Source organism: Drosophila subpulchrella, chromosome 2L (genome assembly GCF_014743375.2).
Source record: "Drosophila subpulchrella strain 33 F10 #4 breed RU33 chromosome 2L, RU_Dsub_v1.1 Primary Assembly, whole genome shotgun sequence".
NCBI lineage: Eukaryota > Metazoa > Arthropoda > Insecta > Diptera > Drosophilidae > Drosophila > Drosophila subpulchrella.
The window spans coordinates 10,371,452-10,390,305 of record NC_050610.1 but is presented as its reverse complement, the minus strand read 5'-3'; the positions used below and the strand labels follow the sequence as shown (position 1 = coordinate 10,390,305).

The window sequence follows — 18,854 nt, the reverse complement described above, 5'->3', positions numbered from 1 at the left end:
GTTTAAACTCAATTAGCATAAAATGCAATCCATCATGGAAAATGTCAAAAACTGCTGAGCAAAGTTGCCACAAGTCGGAGCATAAAAAAACTGAACGAAAGATGGCAAATCAGGGGTTGCAAGCTGAACCGCAAAAAAAGTATGGAGAAGAAAAAGATGTGGAAAAAATTTCTAATATATTAAACAAATATGATAATAAAGTTGGCGGGGTGGGGCGAAGGGGGAGTGGCCAGGACATTGCCAAATGCAGGAAACTATAAAAAAAATGAACAGAATACGCTGATAGAGAAAAGAAAGTTGTGAACTTTGCATAACTTTTTCGACCAAGGATTTCACATCCACTCAGGTATTTACGACCTAACCAAATGCGATAAAATGTCCCACCCGAAAAATATAAAGTTGATTTCAAAAACCTGCAAGTTGGGCTAGAAGTGCACTGAAAAAAATGAGAAGAAAATTAAAATGTATCACTGCAAAAAATTTTTAAAGTTTAAGGTTAAAGGCTAAAAGTGGAATTTTATGATCATAACAAGAAAGCCCTTCATAAAACATTTTCAACACTCGCGTTTCCAATATTTAAGAAATAACCAAATCTGTTTTTGGAATATTTTTTGTTTCAACATTTTTAACAATAACATATTCCCATATTTTGGCATTTTTGAATAGGGAAAAAGTCGAAACTGTTTTGAAAACATCTTCTAATAATAATAAATAGCATTAGTAAGGAACTGTATTGAAAAAGCCTTTGATAATATATTGAAAATCTCTTATGTTGTATAAGTTAAACTTTTTTTAAAAAAAGATGCGTTTAAAAGAAAAACCCACGATGTTTTTTTAAGTGTTCGAGTAGTTAAGGGTCAAGTAGTGCCGCTAGGATGGGAATGGGTTAAGGAGCACGAGTTGGCCATAAATTTCCAGGTGCTGCTGGCTTTTTTCCCGGCCTGCCTGAATTATTGTCACGGGCAACAATGATGTGGCAGCATCAGGAGCGGAGAAGTTCTGTTCGGAGGATGGGCAGGAAGTCCATAAACCATAGGCTGAGGCCCCCCTTTTTTTATTCCAACCCAACTCCTCCATCCCCAACAAAGTATTATCGAAGTGGGGTAATAAAAAATAGGAAAATATGTTTGAGATTTGGGGCTCCCAGTGGGTTCATATCTAAATTACGCTCATCCGCAGACATATCCTGCATGGAAAACGCCAGGCATTAAGTGTGGAAACTTTGTACAATTTTCGTAGCATACTTTGGGGAAAAGCAAGGGGAAATCAGACAAAGACTTCTTGGGCTGTTCCACCCATTTCTCCAAGGATTCTCAAACTCCCAGAGTTAGGGGCGTGGCCACCACAAAGATCCTGGCCGCCACATAAATCCTGCGGGATGTCTTGGCCCGGGAAAATGCAATGCCAAGGCAAGAGGAATTAAAAAGATGGCAAAAAGAGAACATTTTCTCTTGGGCAGGAGGAAAACGGGAATGATAAAATGAAAGCCAGCAACTACAAAAGAAACGAAGAAATTTTCGCCAGCCAGCCAAAAGGGAAAATTGCATTACGCAGATGTTGCCAATTTCAAAGGGGGGTGGGGGTGGTGGTGTGTGTGGGGGGTTTGTGGAAAATCCAGTGAAAATTCCTCTTTCCTTTTGTCCCGCCCAAGAAGTGCTAAAGAAAAAGTCATAAAATGCAAGCAAGAAAAGAAAATTGCAAATGAAATGTCGAGAGTTTTGCGAGCTTTTCCGGGGCTGGAGGGGCAGGGGTGTGGGTGGAAAAAGGGGCGGAGAAAAAGCAATAAAATGGCGGATATAAAGAAAAGCGGTGCCCAGGAGCAGGGCTTTTCCAGAGTATATACATTCATACATACATAACAACCGGATTGTATATAAACTCTCCCTGAATAAAGAGATTTAAAGGAAGAAAGTATACAATGAAAATGGTTAGCAGGAGATACGATATTATTTTTGCATTTCACTGGCAATTAATCTTTCAATTTTCAAACACCAAAAGATAATTGGGGAAAATTACTTTGCCAGCGAAATTGGAGAGTGGGTGAAATATATAATTATTTGGTGGAAAACTAATAACCAAGTTAGAGAGTAAAATAACATAATTTTCAAATTTATTTTTAACGAATAGTTAACGAATAGTTAACGAATAGCCAGATAACTTTTAAAATAACAAAACTAATAACCCAGTTAAGGGTTAAAATAAATATGAAATTTAACATAATTATTTTTTAAATTTGTTATTATTATTATTGCTAGAAAACTTATAAAAATATGTAAATTGGCTCAAGGACAGATGTTTTATTTTTTAATATATGATATTTGTTTTTAAACTACATTTGTCTTATCTTCTGAAAATCAATTTTAAAACCATTACAAATCCAAAAAGGTTAACCTTTCTTTAAAACTAAAATCCAATGCCAAGTTAAAATGTCTTTCTATGAATTCTCGGGTCCTCTTTGAAATGAATTGTTTATGAAGAAATTTACATACCGCAGAAGTTGCGCAGGACTCTTCTATAAATAACCCTAGTTGGGGACCCTCTTAACCCCCAAAAACCCCAACTCATCTAAGTTGTTGTAAAACTACAACCGACAAAATGAAATTGCCCAACGAAATTTGAAAAACATAAATTTTAAATTAGTGCAGGGCAAAGGACCCTGGCGACCCCTAACCCCAACCCTTAACCCCACAAGGGCCGAAAATTAAGCAGAGACTAAAGTCAAAATATTGTTTTTACCTTGTAAGTAAAATATTTATTCAATATAACAATATTTTCTGATTGAGGGATGGACGTGGGAAAGGGACGGGGATAGCGAGGGAGCCGAAGAGCAAAAGAGAGAGAAGGAGCGAGGGAGAGAGAGGGAGAGCGAGAGTGCGCAGTGCTGAAATTTTGCACAAAGGAAATGCCTTTAAATTGTAAAACTAGACGCATAAACAAATGCACAAACGCAAACCCAAAACAAAACACACAAAAAGTCGCCTGAGTAAATAGTAAAGTAAAAAAGCAAAGGCAAAGGCAAAAGGCAATAACACTAAAAACGCAAAGGCAAAGGCAAAGGTAAAAGCAAACGCAAAGACAACAAAGGCAGTACAAACGGAACGTTTGGCAAACGGAACACGCTCTTGGGGGCGGAGTCTCGACGATGGAAATGAAATCGCAATCTGAATTGAAATGGGAATTGAAATGGAAAAGAGCGAGCCAGCTAGCGGGGGAAAGAGAGAGAGCGACCGAGCGAGAGAGAGGGAGACACACACACACTCTCGCAATGAGAGAGCGAAATGACAAACAAATACAAATGCACACACAGTTATTGCTGCGCTGCCGACGTCGACGTCGCTGCCTCCATTTGCTCCCCTTTTCACGCCTCTTCCTCGCTCTCCCCTTCCCCCACCACGTCCTTGTATTTGTTGTGAGCAGAAGCAATCCCCGAAACGTGTTCAAAACAAATAAAACAAATTATAATCAAGCAAAGGAGAAGAAGAAGAGGGGCAGAAGAAAAATAAGAGGAGACATTTTCGAAATTTTTGAATTTTCTCGCAATTTGATTAGAAACATTCTGGGCGGAGCAACAGAACTTGTGAGCTATCTTTAATCTAGCAATTGGTTTCAGTTCGTATCTTAAAGATACATATGTATTAAAACAATAGATACTATTTAAAAACTTTGGGAAAATCAAATAAAATGTTTTAAGAAAGTCCCGACGGCATTTTGAATTTAAAAAACTTAGCGTGGGAAAAGCTTTAAAACATTTTTAAATATATTAATTTACTCAAGTGTTCTTTAGTTTTGAAATATTTTTAATAAGTTCCCACATTTTTTTATAAAAAGAATTGTAATCACTGAAGATATTTAGCAGTTGCTTGTAAAATTCAACCAAATTTCAAAAACAGATTTGTTTAATTGTGTTTACTTACTATATTATTTTACTGGCAGGGATATAAATGGATATTGACATTTTAAATTCAAATTACAATCAAGTGTCAGATTTTTAAAAGAATAGTTGACGTTTATTTGTTGTATAATATATTTAAAGTCAAAATTTGCTAACTATTAAAATATTTTTTAAATTTCTTGAGCGTTCTTTTGTTTTTTCCTTCAAAAAGACTAGAAAGAAGTAAAATACAAAAAAAAATATGGTGGAAATCCAACTTTTTTTGACGTATACATTGTTATCGGTGTAGCTGTTGTTGGTGGCAAAATAATTAACCCACCGCTGCCCCCTCAGCGAGGTTAGACCCCCCCTTTTACTCGCTCTTTGGGCCTTGCATAAAATTATCAGCTGCAGAAATTATAGCAAAATGCTACAAGTTTTTGTTGGTTAATTTGCATCTGGTTTTGTATCAGACGTTTTAATTACAAAATGCTACAACAACAGGTTCGTTTCGATGTTTCAGTTGAGTTGCTTTATTACCTTTGATTGCCGGTGGAAATATGGGAAATTGTGAGAACAAATTGATGAACTCCAATCATAATTTACCGAAGATATTCTTAAATGTGCAGTCTGTAACTATAGATGTTTTGGTTTTACAGCAAAGACATTGTTTTTTAATCAGAGGCAGTTTCTTAACAATGTTTGATTTTAAAACAAATGTGTATATTAATTACTTTTTCTTCTCTTGCAGATTTCAATTGATATTGGGAAGAACATTTATATAAAAATATAATCATCTGAAAATTACTTACTGGAAAAGGGTAAGAAATAAGTAAATTTTTGTGGAGTCTACAGAAAACATAAATGTATTCTTCCTTCCATTTATGTTTTATTTATTATTTTTCACTTAAAACTGGTTTCCATCTAAAAATGTAGCCGTTTAAACCACACCAACTACACACATTTTATTACCAATTACGTTAGTCAGCTCATTTTACCTACCGAGAAACACAGGACTCTTTTGAACTGCCGTTGGCACAAGGACCCTCAAGGCAGGACCCATTTCCAATTCCAGGAGCTACCATGTTAGCTGCCATTTTCCCCTTTATATAAGACCGGGTCCCGGAACCCAACCGAAATTGAGTTGAAAATGCTTTCTTACAACTAAATCAAATGTTTTGATAAATTGCCCGCCACACGCAAACATTTCGTTTGGACAAAATGGCCGAGAGAGCTGTCGACTGGAAATATATAGTTGATTCATATCAGGCCATTAAAACAAGGCCAAGAAATTGTAAGAAAAACCACTAACAATTGCGTGATTTTTAATGCGACTTTCGCATTTCGCACAAATTTTCCCCAGCACTTTGTTATGGTCCTCTGTTGATCTTTCGTTTTTAGTTTAATCTATATAAATATTTACATTTTGTGTGGCTGCAGTTGTCAACACAATTGAGCAATTAAATGGGGGGATCTACGCCAAGATCTTCCCATGACTTATCGAGAAAGAGGTTCTTCTCATGACTCCGCTGCCCCGGCAATTTTCATTTCAATTTCTGCGCACGCGCAACATTTCAACCTCCTACTCACGTTCCCCAGGTTTTCTTTTTTCTCTCCTCCTATTTTTTTCAAGATTTTTGCCCCTTTGGTTCCATGACTTCTACAATTTATCTGTGATTCCATGTGATTCCATCTTTTGCCTGTGCAGTTTTTCCTGTCATGAGCTGGTCGATGGGTTGTTTTAGGGTTGTCATCGTCCCGCTGTATTTATGATTATTGTTATTACTATTTCATCTTCTTCTACTCCTTTGCCCGTTGTCGTGAGCTTTGAACTTGCCAGCAACTTCAATGCCCAAGAAATTATTGAATTCGAGGTTGAGGTTACTCGGCGCAAGTAAATTGCTGGCCGAGAGGTAATTTAAGACTCCCTTTGCCCTTGCAACATTTGTCTTGAAAATGATATAACTTTCCAATGGCCCAGCGAAACCAGTCGAAACTTCCAACTCTTTTCAATAACTTCAAAGTACACTCACCCAGCAATTTTCATATCTATCTGCCGTCGCTTTCCTAATGGGTTAAGGGCCTCGCATAGGCCTGTGGTTCTGTTTTTCTCTCGCCGCGCTTTCTATTTTTATGTGGCGCGTGTGTGGAATCAATGAAATGGAAGATAATTGCACACACCCAGCATTTCCATTATTATTAACATTAACATGAGCAGCAAGGATAAGGGGGCGGGGCCAGGTGGGTGGCAAGGAAAGTGGGAGGCAGGTGTGTGGCAGTAGCAAGCAACACGTGTGAAAATCAAATTCCATGGCATCACCTACGCAAATTACAAAATGAACACACGCAGCGTCGGCAAAAGGGGGGCCATCAGGGGGTTAAAGAGCTGCCCAGTGGGGGTTAAGGGTGCCGAGCGCATGCCTGAGCACCAATGGGTTAAGCGCGTTAATCATTTTAAGCATTGACCGGCCTCAGCTTCCATTTAGTGTTGGCAACAAAAAGTAGCTAAAAAGTCCTTTTAAAATATTTCATATAGTAAATGTGAGATGAATTTTAAAAATACAACAAATGTTAAAAATAAAGTGTAACTCAATAACTTAATAAAAATAAACAAGATATTGCTGCGTAATTTCCATTATTCATTTGCTTTTCAATTTAAATAAGAAGAGTATTTACTTGTTCCATAAATATAAATATAGTTTTTGGGCTTTAAAGGATAAAACGAATTATTGGATCACAATAGAACTTACAGTATAAACTTTATTGATTAGACTTATAAAGGCTTTAGGATTTGATAAAAAAAAGTTTTTCAGTAATATCATATTTTTTATAGCTTCTAACGTGGCTTAAAAATAGCCAAATTGATACCGCTTACCCTCTGATTTTCCCCTCTCTGTATAATTTTCTCTGGCTTTCTCTGCTCCCCCTCCCCATCCATTCATCGATGATTATTGCGTTAATTATTATCCTGCATCCTGGTTTTCAGAAGTTCCATGGGGCTATTTCGAAGGCATACTTGTGCGTAAACTTCAAAAGGAATCTATGCTATTTTCGTATGGGGTGCCTGCTGGCCGGCTTAACCCCTTGCTGCCCCCTTTTTGCGAGGTCTTTGTCCTGTTCACTGCCTTGGGCCGCCTTCGCTTGTCCAGCTGCCGCCCACTGGCCACTCCCACTTTTCCTCGGCCTGTCAGCAGCAACTGACCTAATAATCATTTTCAAAGCGAAAAATTGTTGCTGCCGTGTTGGCCTAACTTATTTCATTCACACTTTGTGGGAGGGTTAAGGGGTGGAGGTGGGGCGAACTGGTGTTAAACGCTTGGGGAAAACATTTTCCTTTTTTAGCCTTTTTGTTGCTCTGTGCAGAAGGCCTATCGCGTAGAGTTTTCAGGAATGGATTTTTTGGATACAGCCTAATTTGGGGAGCTTTGATGAATGTTTTGTGGGATGGGTGGATTAAGTAAGTTTTAATGGGAACTTTAGATCTGTATATGTTTTTGGGGAGTCTTAAAGCCAAAAATCACAATTTAAATAGCAACATTATTAAAAGTTTCTAAATTGGGGACTTACAAAAATTTATGATATGATAAGATATCATATGAAAATATATTGTCTTATAAATTTATAGCTCGTTATTTATAGGAAATTCAAACTTACATTTCATATACTTAAATTGATTCATAAATTATTATATGAAATTCTTCATATAATATGATATCATATGAAAATATCAAGTTATAGGTTTTTCATTAGGTCTTTTTATTAATTCCCAATAAATCCCACATCGAATCACATTCTTACACCAAATCAAATCAAAATCAAATCCAAAGTTTATCACTAATAGACCACCTCGAGGCTATTTCTCATGGGTCAATCAGTTGGCCTACCAAAAAAAAGAGAAAAAAACAAGAAGCGGATGCAATCCGGACTTCATTAGGGAACTTCTTTCACCTTTTGAACTTCCAGGCAAGACAATATACTCATCAATCAAAAATGTGAATCGAATGCAGTCCCAAAGTGTGATTGCCATTCGAACACGAATAATGATGAAGATATTCAGGTGCAAGTTGGTAAAGTTAAAGAACCCAAAATGCGATCAAAGATCAAGAAATTCAGGGGGGAATTCAATAATTAAGGTGAAGCGTTCGCCATACTCTGGCACATCCAAGTGCCAATTAGGCATTTTGTGCATTTTTCCTGGTCGAAGGCGACAATTACCAAAGCCAAAGTATTGACCACAAAACATTTGTCTTTCCATTTGTCGCTTTATTTGTCTGTCTCACCGGCTACTAATCGAAATTAAATGACGTGTGAATGTTAGCAGCTGTTTTCTGTTCTGTTGGCTCACCTCAGTCGACTTTGTGGTGTTATTATTATTGCATAGCTTTCGATTGCTGTCAGTCAGCAGCTCCCAGGTTGTCCTCAGTTCCCGTTTCCCCAATTGCCATCGGCTTCGTTTCAATTGGTATTTTGTATACCCTTAAGTTTAGTGGATATGTGATATATAACAACAAGAATAAAATATCGTATTATGGATAAAATGAAAATAAAAACGTCTCTTTAAGATCGAGACAATATATCATGTTAACTTTTAAAGAATCAATGTTTTACGAAATTTAATAAACAACATTTTGTAGCTCCATTGAAAAATGTTTAAATTTTAAGTAAATCACAATCCGAAATATCATATAACAGCTTTAAGGATTTGAACCAAAATATGTGTCCAAATGTGTCCAAAGACAAAATAAACGTACTTATAAACAATAGGGGGTTGTAAAGTAATTTTAGAATGTTGTTTAGGGTGTCTAAAAGTATGCAACATGAAATCTTGTACCGAAAAGTACAATGAATTCTTTCAGGTAGACGACTGTCATATATTCACTGCATACTTTTAGGCGCCCAAAATGGAATTTTAAACAGATTTCAATATTTCTTAATCAGTCAACAGATCAACTATCATACAATTTAAATTAAGTATCAAATTTTCATTTAGATCAATGATAAATATTTTTACAAGTAATTTGGAAAGTTGGTTACAAATATTTACCCATTTATGTACTTTATTTTTAAGCTCTCCATATAAGTACTTTTTTTTCTGTTCCCTTTCTTAGGAAGAGCATCTATAGGTCGACTTTCAACACAAATCCTAACAATCTGCTCCCGTTCTGTTCCATTGATTGTCGTCTGTCGCTTTTTGTGGTTTTTATCAATTTAGTTGTTATGTTATTGGGCTATTTGAGCAGACCAAAGCCGGGCCAGAAGGACCCATAAATTATGACGATTGTCAGTGGATGATTGCAATTGCGTTTGCGATTACGACGGGCTTGTCGATTACCAACTGGCGTTAAAATGTTGTGGCAGCTTTCATAAATTTCGTATGGACTTTCACGCCTGATATTTTTGTGCCACTCACTCCCATGTTCGGACATTTAATTAATGTTTAAATAAACCCAGAGATCTGGCTTCTTCGCATTTCGCCTCGAGTGATTTGTGGATCAAAAATAAACTGTGAGAAAATTAGAAAAAAGGCAGCAGACGATCTGCGGAGTGGTTGTGCCACTTTATGTTTGATTAAAATTTGTTTAATTTATGATGGCTGACCAGCGTAAATTGTACAATTTTATGCTTAATTTGTCACGGCCGAGTGGGATTTGTTTTGGTCTAAATGGGGCTGATATACATGTATATATTTTAACCATCAATTTCGGTCGATCGATTCGACTGGCACAAAGTTGAGCTGCTCAATCTGGCTTGCAACTGTCATCAAATTGCACTCAGCCTGTCATTATTTGCAGCTTTGTGCTAATAGTTGCCTTTTTTGTTCAGCTCATCTCATCGAGTTGGCTAATTTACATATAAATTAAAACTAGAAAAAGTACGAGATGTGCACACGCATCGGTTTGAGGTCTTTAGCTGGCAGTTTGTTAACCTCAGCTCGTCTCGTTCTTGTATTTTTGGCCTTAGTTGTCTGGGTTTTCTCAGGCTTTTCTAGTCGCCCGCCCGCCCCGAAAATTCCGCAGGAAAATTTCATAAATGCCTGGCAATAAGCGACCCAAAGCGGCAGGATAAATCCCGGCTAGGAGGATATCATGTAAAAAACCCGGGCCACATATGCGACACTTTGCTGCACATGTCCTGCCACAGGACAAAAGGCATCCCGGGCACAAAAAACCGCAAAATACTTAAATGTCTTTGATGGCTGGGCTCTCGAACATCCACAAAATCCACAACCTCTACAAAAACCCCCATGCCCATTCCCCCAAACTTGCTTACCAATTTTAGTTTGTCGGTTTGGCATTTTGTGCGCTCTGAAGAATTTGAACGGTTCGAATCCGAAATATTTTCCCTGTTCAAATTGTAATCTGTAATATAACTAGCATACCAAACCAAGCAACCTCTTTGATCTGCCAGCCGATTGATATATCAGATCATTAATAATAGTTTGGTTTCCAACTTTTTCCTATACAATCTCTCTCTTGCCATGGTTATTTTTTATTCGGCGCCTACTTTCTTGGCATATTATTTGTTCAATTTCACGGTGTACATACTTAGTAATAGTGGTTAGGTTCTCTGGCTTCGATTCGCTTTGGCCACTCAGCTGAAAACATTTGAATTATCATTTTGTGGCACTGCCTAATGATGATTGTTTCCCATTTAATTGGTTTTTCATTCGGTTGGTGGTGCATGACTGGCGAAATCAGTAGTTTCAGAACTTGTAGGGAGTTGTAATGAGTTCAAATGATTGAGAAAATCATTGGATTGATGGTAGTTCTATTTTATAAGGTGCTGAGGGGATTATTTTATAGTTTTTTATTTATGAGAAAATCATTGTGTTAATGGTAGATATAATTTATAAGATGAAGAGGGCACTATTTTATTATTATTTATAATAAGAAAATCATTGGATTACTGGTAGTTCTACTTTCTAAGATGCTGAGGAAACTATTATATTATTATTTATCTATGGGAAAATAATTCGATTAATGGTAGCTATATTTTATAAGACGCTGAGTGGATATTATATTAATATTTTTTTTATATTTAAACTAAGCATTAAAAATAAGTCACTCCCATGTCTTCACCCTTTTTTATATAGATCAATCCCATTCACTCTTCCATTTTATCCACTTTAACACAAGCCATTACCACATATCATCATTTCATCTTTAAGCAAATCGAATCCTAAGCCCCTCTAATGGATTCCATATTCTAGTCGACCCAATCACCAACCCCACAATAGCCCAGAATACCATCTAATTGCCATAATCCATTTATAAGGTAGCATAGTCGCACAATGCACAACAAGGAAAACCAGGGGAAAACCCGAGGAAAAGCGAAGGAAAAAAGGAAAAACAAACAAAATAAGCCAGACAACAGGCAAAGTAAAAAAGTCAGTTGTTGCAATATGACAGGGCTAGTAAATAAATAAGGCGGACAGGCCTTCCCCCCAGAAGTTGGAGGAATTGGAACCCCAACCGTCAGAACAGAAACCCCGCGTTGCCTGCAGTAAAATGATACAAAGAAATGCGAGACGACTTTTCAGTACGATTCGAGGAAAATCCTTTTTATTAGTGCGATAAAAGCGGGCGAAATATGGAAAAAGTCTGGGGAAAACGAACACAACCTGCAAACAAAATTTGCATTGCCTACTTGGCGGCTTTTTTTATTTATGGATGTTTCTTGCCCGCTTTTCCGAACGGGGAAAAGCTGCGCTTATTATAATTTCCCTTTGTGCATTAGCCAGCCGATTCCACCACCCCCGCCGTCTGCTACCCACTGTGCACAGTGGGCCTAATGGATGTTTGCTGTCGCTGCCCCGAAGCTCGTTTTTTACGATTTGTAAGTGCAATCAGTTGTACAAATGCAAATCTCTTATTGGGTTTTCTTTTTTTTCTGTGTTTTGTATTTCCAGGGCTGAAAGTCAGCTAAGTCGCTTAATTTTGTTTAATAAGATTTCGCGGTATTTCTCCGCACGTGTTGCTTTAATAAGCCGGCATCAACCACCCAAACAAATTACCCTAAAAATCTCAAGAATTTTCCACGCACTTTTTTCCCCATTTTTACTACCATTTCCTTTGGTTTTTCTTCTGTCCCGGAGTTTCAGTTTCATTTGAGGCTTATGATTTTGATTTGTGTGTTTATCTTTTGAATTTTTATTAGCAAATAAGTTTGCTTTCCGTTGGGGGAAAGGGCAAAATATTAAAACGAGCGGAAATGATGGAAAATAAATATCCGCTTACAATTAGAAAAAGAAAATGAAAAAGAAATGACCCGAAACGCGAACATCTGTTGGGGAAATTGCAATATAATCGCAGGAATTTTCGATTTTCAGTGGGCCGCCAGAGTACAGCTGTCAATTTGAAGCATTTGGTAAATAGAGACAAAAGTTATAGACTGATAAAGCGATGTTTGCAGTGTTGTAGCTAGATTTGTCAACTGGTGGATGTGTTTACCTTTGGCTAAATATCGAAACATGTGTGCAATCCAGAGCTTATCAACTCTATGGCCTATCTGCCACCCGAATTCCCACCCACTCTCAGTAGTCAATAAAATAATGCGATATATGTGTCTGGTGCGAGAGATCTCTATGGAATACAATAGTTTTCTGGTTATAGTGAATTTGCTTCCGCAACAAAGTCACCTTTGTTGGGGTCTTTGAAGTCGACCGCCTCCAGCGGGGCTTTCAATTAGCTTTACACCTTTCCCGACTTCCAAGTTAAGTCGCAAAGAAACCGCACACAAAGACTGTTGAGGGATGAGTTCCAAAGAAATACTGAAGTACGAGATAATCGTCAGGGATGGAAACACGATCCTGACAGGTGGACAATAATCTAAATAATTTTGGTATTCGGAAACCCCTATCTACTGAATATATATCACCTTATGAATCCACATATTTATACTTATCTTATAAAAAATCTGAGTATATTAATATAATCTGAAAAATTGTAGGTTTCGGAACCCTTATCTACTGAAATTATATCATCTTATATAGAATTTGAGATTTCAGAACCCCTTTCCACTGAAAATATATCATCTTATGAAAATTCTGAGATTACGATCCTAAGAGGTGGAATATAATCGAATGAATTTTAGGTTTCAGAACTATTATTTACCAAAAATATATTATCTTATGAAATAATCACACACTTAAAATGTTTCTAAAATTATGAAATTCTCGTTAAAACGTAGAATATCTCCAATTTTAAGGTCATGTTGTGCTGTTTTCTATCTACTCACGCTGCCATCTTCACCATAGTTGGTTTCCACCGTGTTCATTTATTGATCGTTAAAAATGATTTAGACCTGACAATGAGACATTGTTAAGGGCGACGAGGAGCTCGTAAAATTCTGCGGTTTCTTCGGTTTCAGTTTGCCACTTTGCTGGGCAGCAGCTTGCAGTTGAAAAATGAAATGAAGTAAGACCCAAAAATACTCAAATTAAATAATTTTTCTTATTGTTTGCCATTTGAGCTACTGTTCTCTCGTTTTTTTGCGGTTTCTGCGGCTGGCAACTTGTTGCTGGCAACATAAATGACTAAGTTTTAGTCTTGCCCCCCTTAAAATGCCCAAGATGTTGCCGACGGGGAAGAGACAACAAATTAATGTTGTCGAAACACGAGAAAACCTTGTAAACTGTCGACCGGTCGAGGTAGGAGAACCCTTTTTGATTTTTGGCAGGGCCTATAAGGCCGTAGAAGAATCGCTGGGAAAGAAGCTTCAAGCCAAAAGGAAGCTCAGCACGCACGGCAACAACAACAACCAAAACAACAACCAAAGCTACAACAACTTTTTGGCGGCTTTTGACTTTGGCCTTTTGCATGTGGACCTGGTTGTCGGCTGTTGTTGCATTTGTTGCACGCTTAAATGTCTTCTAAGTGGCGTAAATCTTAAATTGTTGCCCCAGGCTCTTTAGCTTTTTATGGTCTCAGTTTCAGAACTTTGATTTGCCCTGGCAATCGTCGCAGATTTGGGGGATTAGTTTTAGTCGGTGATTTGGCCGAGTTTTTGCCGCTTTCCGCTTTTTACTGATTTTTTCGACAGTTCTGCTTTTATTTCGTATGCAAATTTTTCTGAGACTTTCTGGTCTACTTTGAACGAAAATACATTTAATTATGTTTTTGGCCAGACGCTTGGGTACCGGAATTGTCTGGCAACACGTTTTTTATATCCTTATTATATATATTTTTTTAAATTTCTTTAATATGGAATAATTGCTAGCATATGTGAGGTCAAACTAAATACGTTTTATTTCTTTTTTCCTTAAAATGTAATCACTGAAGCCTTTATTCAATGCCAAACTAAATATTAAGCTTTACTGAAACAATTTCCGAGTCCTGTTTAACAGAAGAGCCAAGAACATTTTTAGCCCACAACTACTTTCTGCCACGTACCTCTTGGCGGCGGGTCATATAGGGCTAAAAAAAAGTACAATTTAATATATATCTGCTCTATAAGTATTCAAAAACTAACCGAGAACAATGAGTAAGATGGTTAAGACATTCATAATGTCGTTCAGATATCTAAGTTTCCTCGACAATTAAAGAATTTTGGCGAAATGGAAAGGCATTGTCAGCATTGGTGCTTTAAAGTTCTATTATTATTATTCCAAATGCTGGCAATAATTAATTTGTCACATTAATTTACCACCTAAAAAGGTTGAATAGTTTTGCACTGAAATTTATAAACAAAATCATTTAAAGGGGTTTGAAAAAATACACAAAAGTTGATTTTATGTCTTCAGCTTGACTTATATTTGACTCCAGCATCCAGTTTTACCAATATAAAAAACTCGGCATATTCAATATATTACATTATTTTTGAATATCCTGGATAATGGATAAATGCCTTCTGACGAAACACATACGGCTAAAAAAATAATTGATAAATAAATCTCCTATTTATGTGTTTAGGAACTCACCAAGGCAAATTAATATAAAAGTTGAGACAATCAGTTGTCGTTTCCTTGGCAATTAAACAATTTTACTGGGATGCAAAGGCCTTTATAGGCCAGCACTAGTGCTGATACACTTAGCATTAACTGGAAACTATTTTTAATTATTCTAACTGCAATAATTAATTTATCATATTAATAAAAAACCTAAAATGTCAGTTGTACACTGAAATTAGTCCTTTAATATATAAAACACAAGGCATATTCAATTTATTACTTTTATTTATTGGGGGAGCTCCAAACTCCTCTTGGCGGCATATATAGGGCTAAACAAATAAAATAAATAAAAAATAAATAAAGAAATCTACTCTATAAGTATTCAAAAACTCACCAAGGCAAATTAATACAACGGATAAGACATTCATGTTGTCGTTCAGATATCTAAGTTTCCTTGACAATTAAAGAATTTTGCTGAAATGGAAAGGCTTTTATAAGTCAGCATTGGTGCTATAAAGTTCTGTTATTATTACAAATGCTGGCAATAATTAATTTGTCACATTAATTTATCACCTAAAAAGGTTGAATAGTTGTACACTGAAATTTATATACAATATCATTTGAACGGGTTTAAAAAATACACGAAAGTCAATTTGATGTCTTCAGCTTGACTTTTATTTGACTCCAGCATCCCATTTTACAAATACAAAACACTAGGCATATTCAATTCAGTATATTATTTTTAAACATCCTGGATAATGGATAAAAGCTTCTTGGCTGAAGATGTACGGCTAAAAAAATAATTGAGTAAATACATCTCCTATTTAAGTGTTTAAAGACTCACCAAGGCAAATTAATAAGATGGTTGAGACATTCATGTTGTCGTTCAGATATCCAAGTTTCCTTGACAAATAAATAATTTTCTGGAATGCAAGGGCTGTAATATGTCAGCATTAGTGCTGGAAAATGTTGCATTTACTGGAAACTATTTATATTTTATTCCAATTGTTGCCAATAATTAATTTGTCACATTAGTTAAATACTTAGAAAGGTTAAATAGTTGTAAGCGGAAATAATTGTTTTAGTAAATTGCACCAAACTTTTTATAAATTATAACTTTCAGGGGGCTGGACAAAATATATATATCTTTTTCCTTCTATCTCAACATCATCCTCATATTTTCAGCTTAACTTTTATTTACCTTAGCCAACCGTTTGACAATTCGCAGGATGAAGTCTAGCGACCTCCCCCCAATTTATACATGGGAAAATGATTGATTGTTGTCAATAGGAAGCTTCCAAAGAAATTAACAGTTCAAGTGTTGCATAACTCCCCAACCCAGAATCGATCCACCGCGCAGCTGTCAAATTCGTAGCATCATATAAATGACATCGGAACAGTCGAAAAAAGAATAAAGAGGCGTTTTTGTCACGCAGCCAAATCGATGACGTCGCAGCAGAAGGCGACGTAATCAGTTCCGCTTAGGCAAGTCACAAGTCACAAAAGTCGCAGGATAAGTCGCAACTACACGGCCTATCTGGAGGGCTGATGACTGCTCGGCTCTGATGATGATGACAGCCGCGTGTGATTGACAGGGATTTATGATTGTTGCCTAAGCAGCTCAAAATTCTCTAAAGTAAAGTCCTTCTTGGGGGGAATTTTTGAAGGGAAGATGGGGTCAAAGGGTGTAAGAATTGCAGACCCAAGTGAATGACCTGCTTGCATTTTGTCTTCACGTGTGAATGGCAAGACAAACACAAACAAACATTCATTCATTCAGTCAAATGCTGTGAAAATTGCATATTATGTGGGCAGACAGTGGTCACTTAATAACTGAGATAAAGGTTTATTACAGGTCATTTTAATACATTAACTTATTTTTTAACCATTTAAGTAGAGCAATAATATAATATAACAAAAATTTCTGTTAACCTAAGAACAAGTAGTAAAATACAAATATAATATTGAAGGAAAATAGTGTAACCAGAGCATATAAAATAAAAGTGTGGCCATACTAGTTAATTAAAGGCATACTAATGTTAAAATGTACCTTTTTTTGTTAAAATTGCTTTGTAGATATAAAAACAATATAAATAGCTATGAAAGGGAATTGTACGAATCAATACTTCTGTCATCTTAGAAATTTTATGTTTATTCATCTTTTTCAATCCCCACTGTACTTGCAGTCATCTCGGCTTTTTGGTTCACTCACCTCGCCTTGAGCAAACATTTTTTGCGGGCAAATTTTTCAATGCGCATTGCATTTCATCTCTAAACGAGATATGGGCACCAGGACACGAGGACGCGAGTCCTTTTCAAGATGCTCGCAGAAGGAGCAAGCGAGATGGCGCTATGTGCAGAGGGAGACGGCGAGAGGTGTCTGCTGTGTGCATGAATATTCATGCCTTGTTTATGCATATTTGCGTGTCAAGTGAAGCCGCCTGCTTTCCTTACGTCCCTCATCCTGTGTGATTCCCATTTCTCTGCTCATTGCTCTTATTCAGCGGGCTCTTCTTCTTCTTCTTGTTCTTCTTCTTCCACATTCAGCACGTGCAACACGACGTATGCGCAATATTTCCGCTTATGCTTTTCGGTTTGCTTTTCAAGTTTGTTTACCATTGCACACGAGTTGGCACAAAAAGTGGGAAATGTGCGGGGAAAGCAATGAACGCGCTGTGTGAAAAATTTTCTGTTTATGCTCACATTTCATTTGAACGTGAGCTTGTTTGTTTGCCAATTTGAAGTGCTAAAAAGTCGGTGGCTGAAGAGGGCCCAAAAGGGTTGACTGGTCGGGGAGGTCTTTGATTGCAATTTGTGCTGAGTGTGCGAAAAAGAAATGTTTGAAAGGAGGTCCTGCGCTTCTGCACTTGCAGCCTGGTAAATGGGCAATGCTCCAGGGATACGGATTAAGGATGGGGACGTGATCGGAATTGGCGGGGATAATCTAAAAAATAGTATTTTAATGGAAGCTATAATAGTTTCACCAGATCAGATTTTAAACAATAAAATGTAACTATGGTTTTTAACAAATCAATAAAGGGGGAAAAGGATTTAAAATACAACTTATAAAAAATAAATAAGAAATACAAATTTAGATGTTTTTTAAGATTTAATAGAATATGGAAAGCTTTAGTTTTAATGGTAATATAATGTCTGCCAAAAAGAAAATCCTTATATATATTTTTTTTTTCGCAGCAATTTTGGGTATTTTTGTGCAATGGCCTTTAACAAACAATAATAAAGAAAATATTTTTCTTTAATATTAATAAAACCTATTAAAGTGCTTGAGCTTCTTTCAGCAGTATTTTCATTAATATTATAAATACTATAAAAAATGGTAATTTCCCAATCTCTTTCACTGGATAAAGTCAGAATATTTCCCTCTCTGCTAACCCATTTATTATCTCCAAGCCTTACCCCCGAAACTACCCACTCGAAAGAAATATGTTCACATCAGTCTGATTTGCCCGGCGTGTCCATGACAATTGCCCAGTCAAAATGGGGCGTAACCGGGCATGTTGCACCGAGTCGTCGTCTTCAACTGCGAATTGGCCATGGCCCAGACGGAGAAGATGATGATGATGATGATGGATGCTCGATACTTGATACCCGAACACGAGCAGAACAAAAGCTATATGGCGATGCCCTTGAGTGATCTATGCAAAGCGAAAGGCGGGGCTCGGGACCCGAGTTTCGAGGATCGGATCGGATCGCTGGTGATCGTGGTTATGCGGTTGGTTACAGCCAAATGAAAGGTAGCCGTTGCCAGTAGCTCTCTGGTAGCCGACTAGTCATCAAAACTGGGAAATTAGCATAGACAGTTTCCAAGCCAGCCATTGCCAAAGTGCGTAGAAAATCATGAAAATGGCTACTGGAGTGGCCAACAAGCGGGAGCCAAAAGCACGATGCAGATGAATATGCACACAGGAAAAAATATTCAAACAAAACTAATATTTATTACCAATGATTTCAAAGGATATCTTTTTTAAGAAAATTTTTTTTTAAGTTTAAAATGAAATAAACATTTTCTTAATTAAACAATGATAGTCTGATCTTTTTTTAATATCTAGTTATATAAAGTATTAAGTTTTATAA

General features: G+C 36.8%; 1 protein-coding gene and 2 long non-coding RNA genes across 3 annotated transcripts in view; 1 reads left to right on the top strand and 2 right to left on the bottom strand.

Annotated features, from left to right (window-relative positions):
* Positions 1–18,854, top strand: part of LOC119548785 (leucine-rich repeat-containing protein egg-6) — a 62,523-nt gene that overhangs the window by 30,216 nt on the left and 13,453 nt on the right. The window contains exon 2 of the mRNA XM_037856350.1: positions 4,623–4,692. The gene's annotated coding sequence lies outside the window, so the exon portion shown is untranslated. The remainder of the gene's footprint in view (positions 1–4,622; positions 4,693–18,854) is intronic.
* On the bottom strand, positions 14,608–15,252 carry LOC119548788. Its single transcript, XR_005219327.1, has 3 exons — positions 15,154–15,252; positions 14,790–15,088; positions 14,608–14,737 (listed from the first exon to the last, which is right to left on the bottom strand). It is a non-coding gene; the product is annotated as an uncharacterized LOC119548788 (long non-coding RNA).
* On the bottom strand, positions 15,412–15,729 carry LOC119548787. The gene is made up of 2 exons (XR_005219326.1): positions 15,604–15,729; positions 15,412–15,550 (listed from the first exon to the last, which is right to left on the bottom strand). It is a non-coding gene; the product is annotated as an uncharacterized LOC119548787 (long non-coding RNA).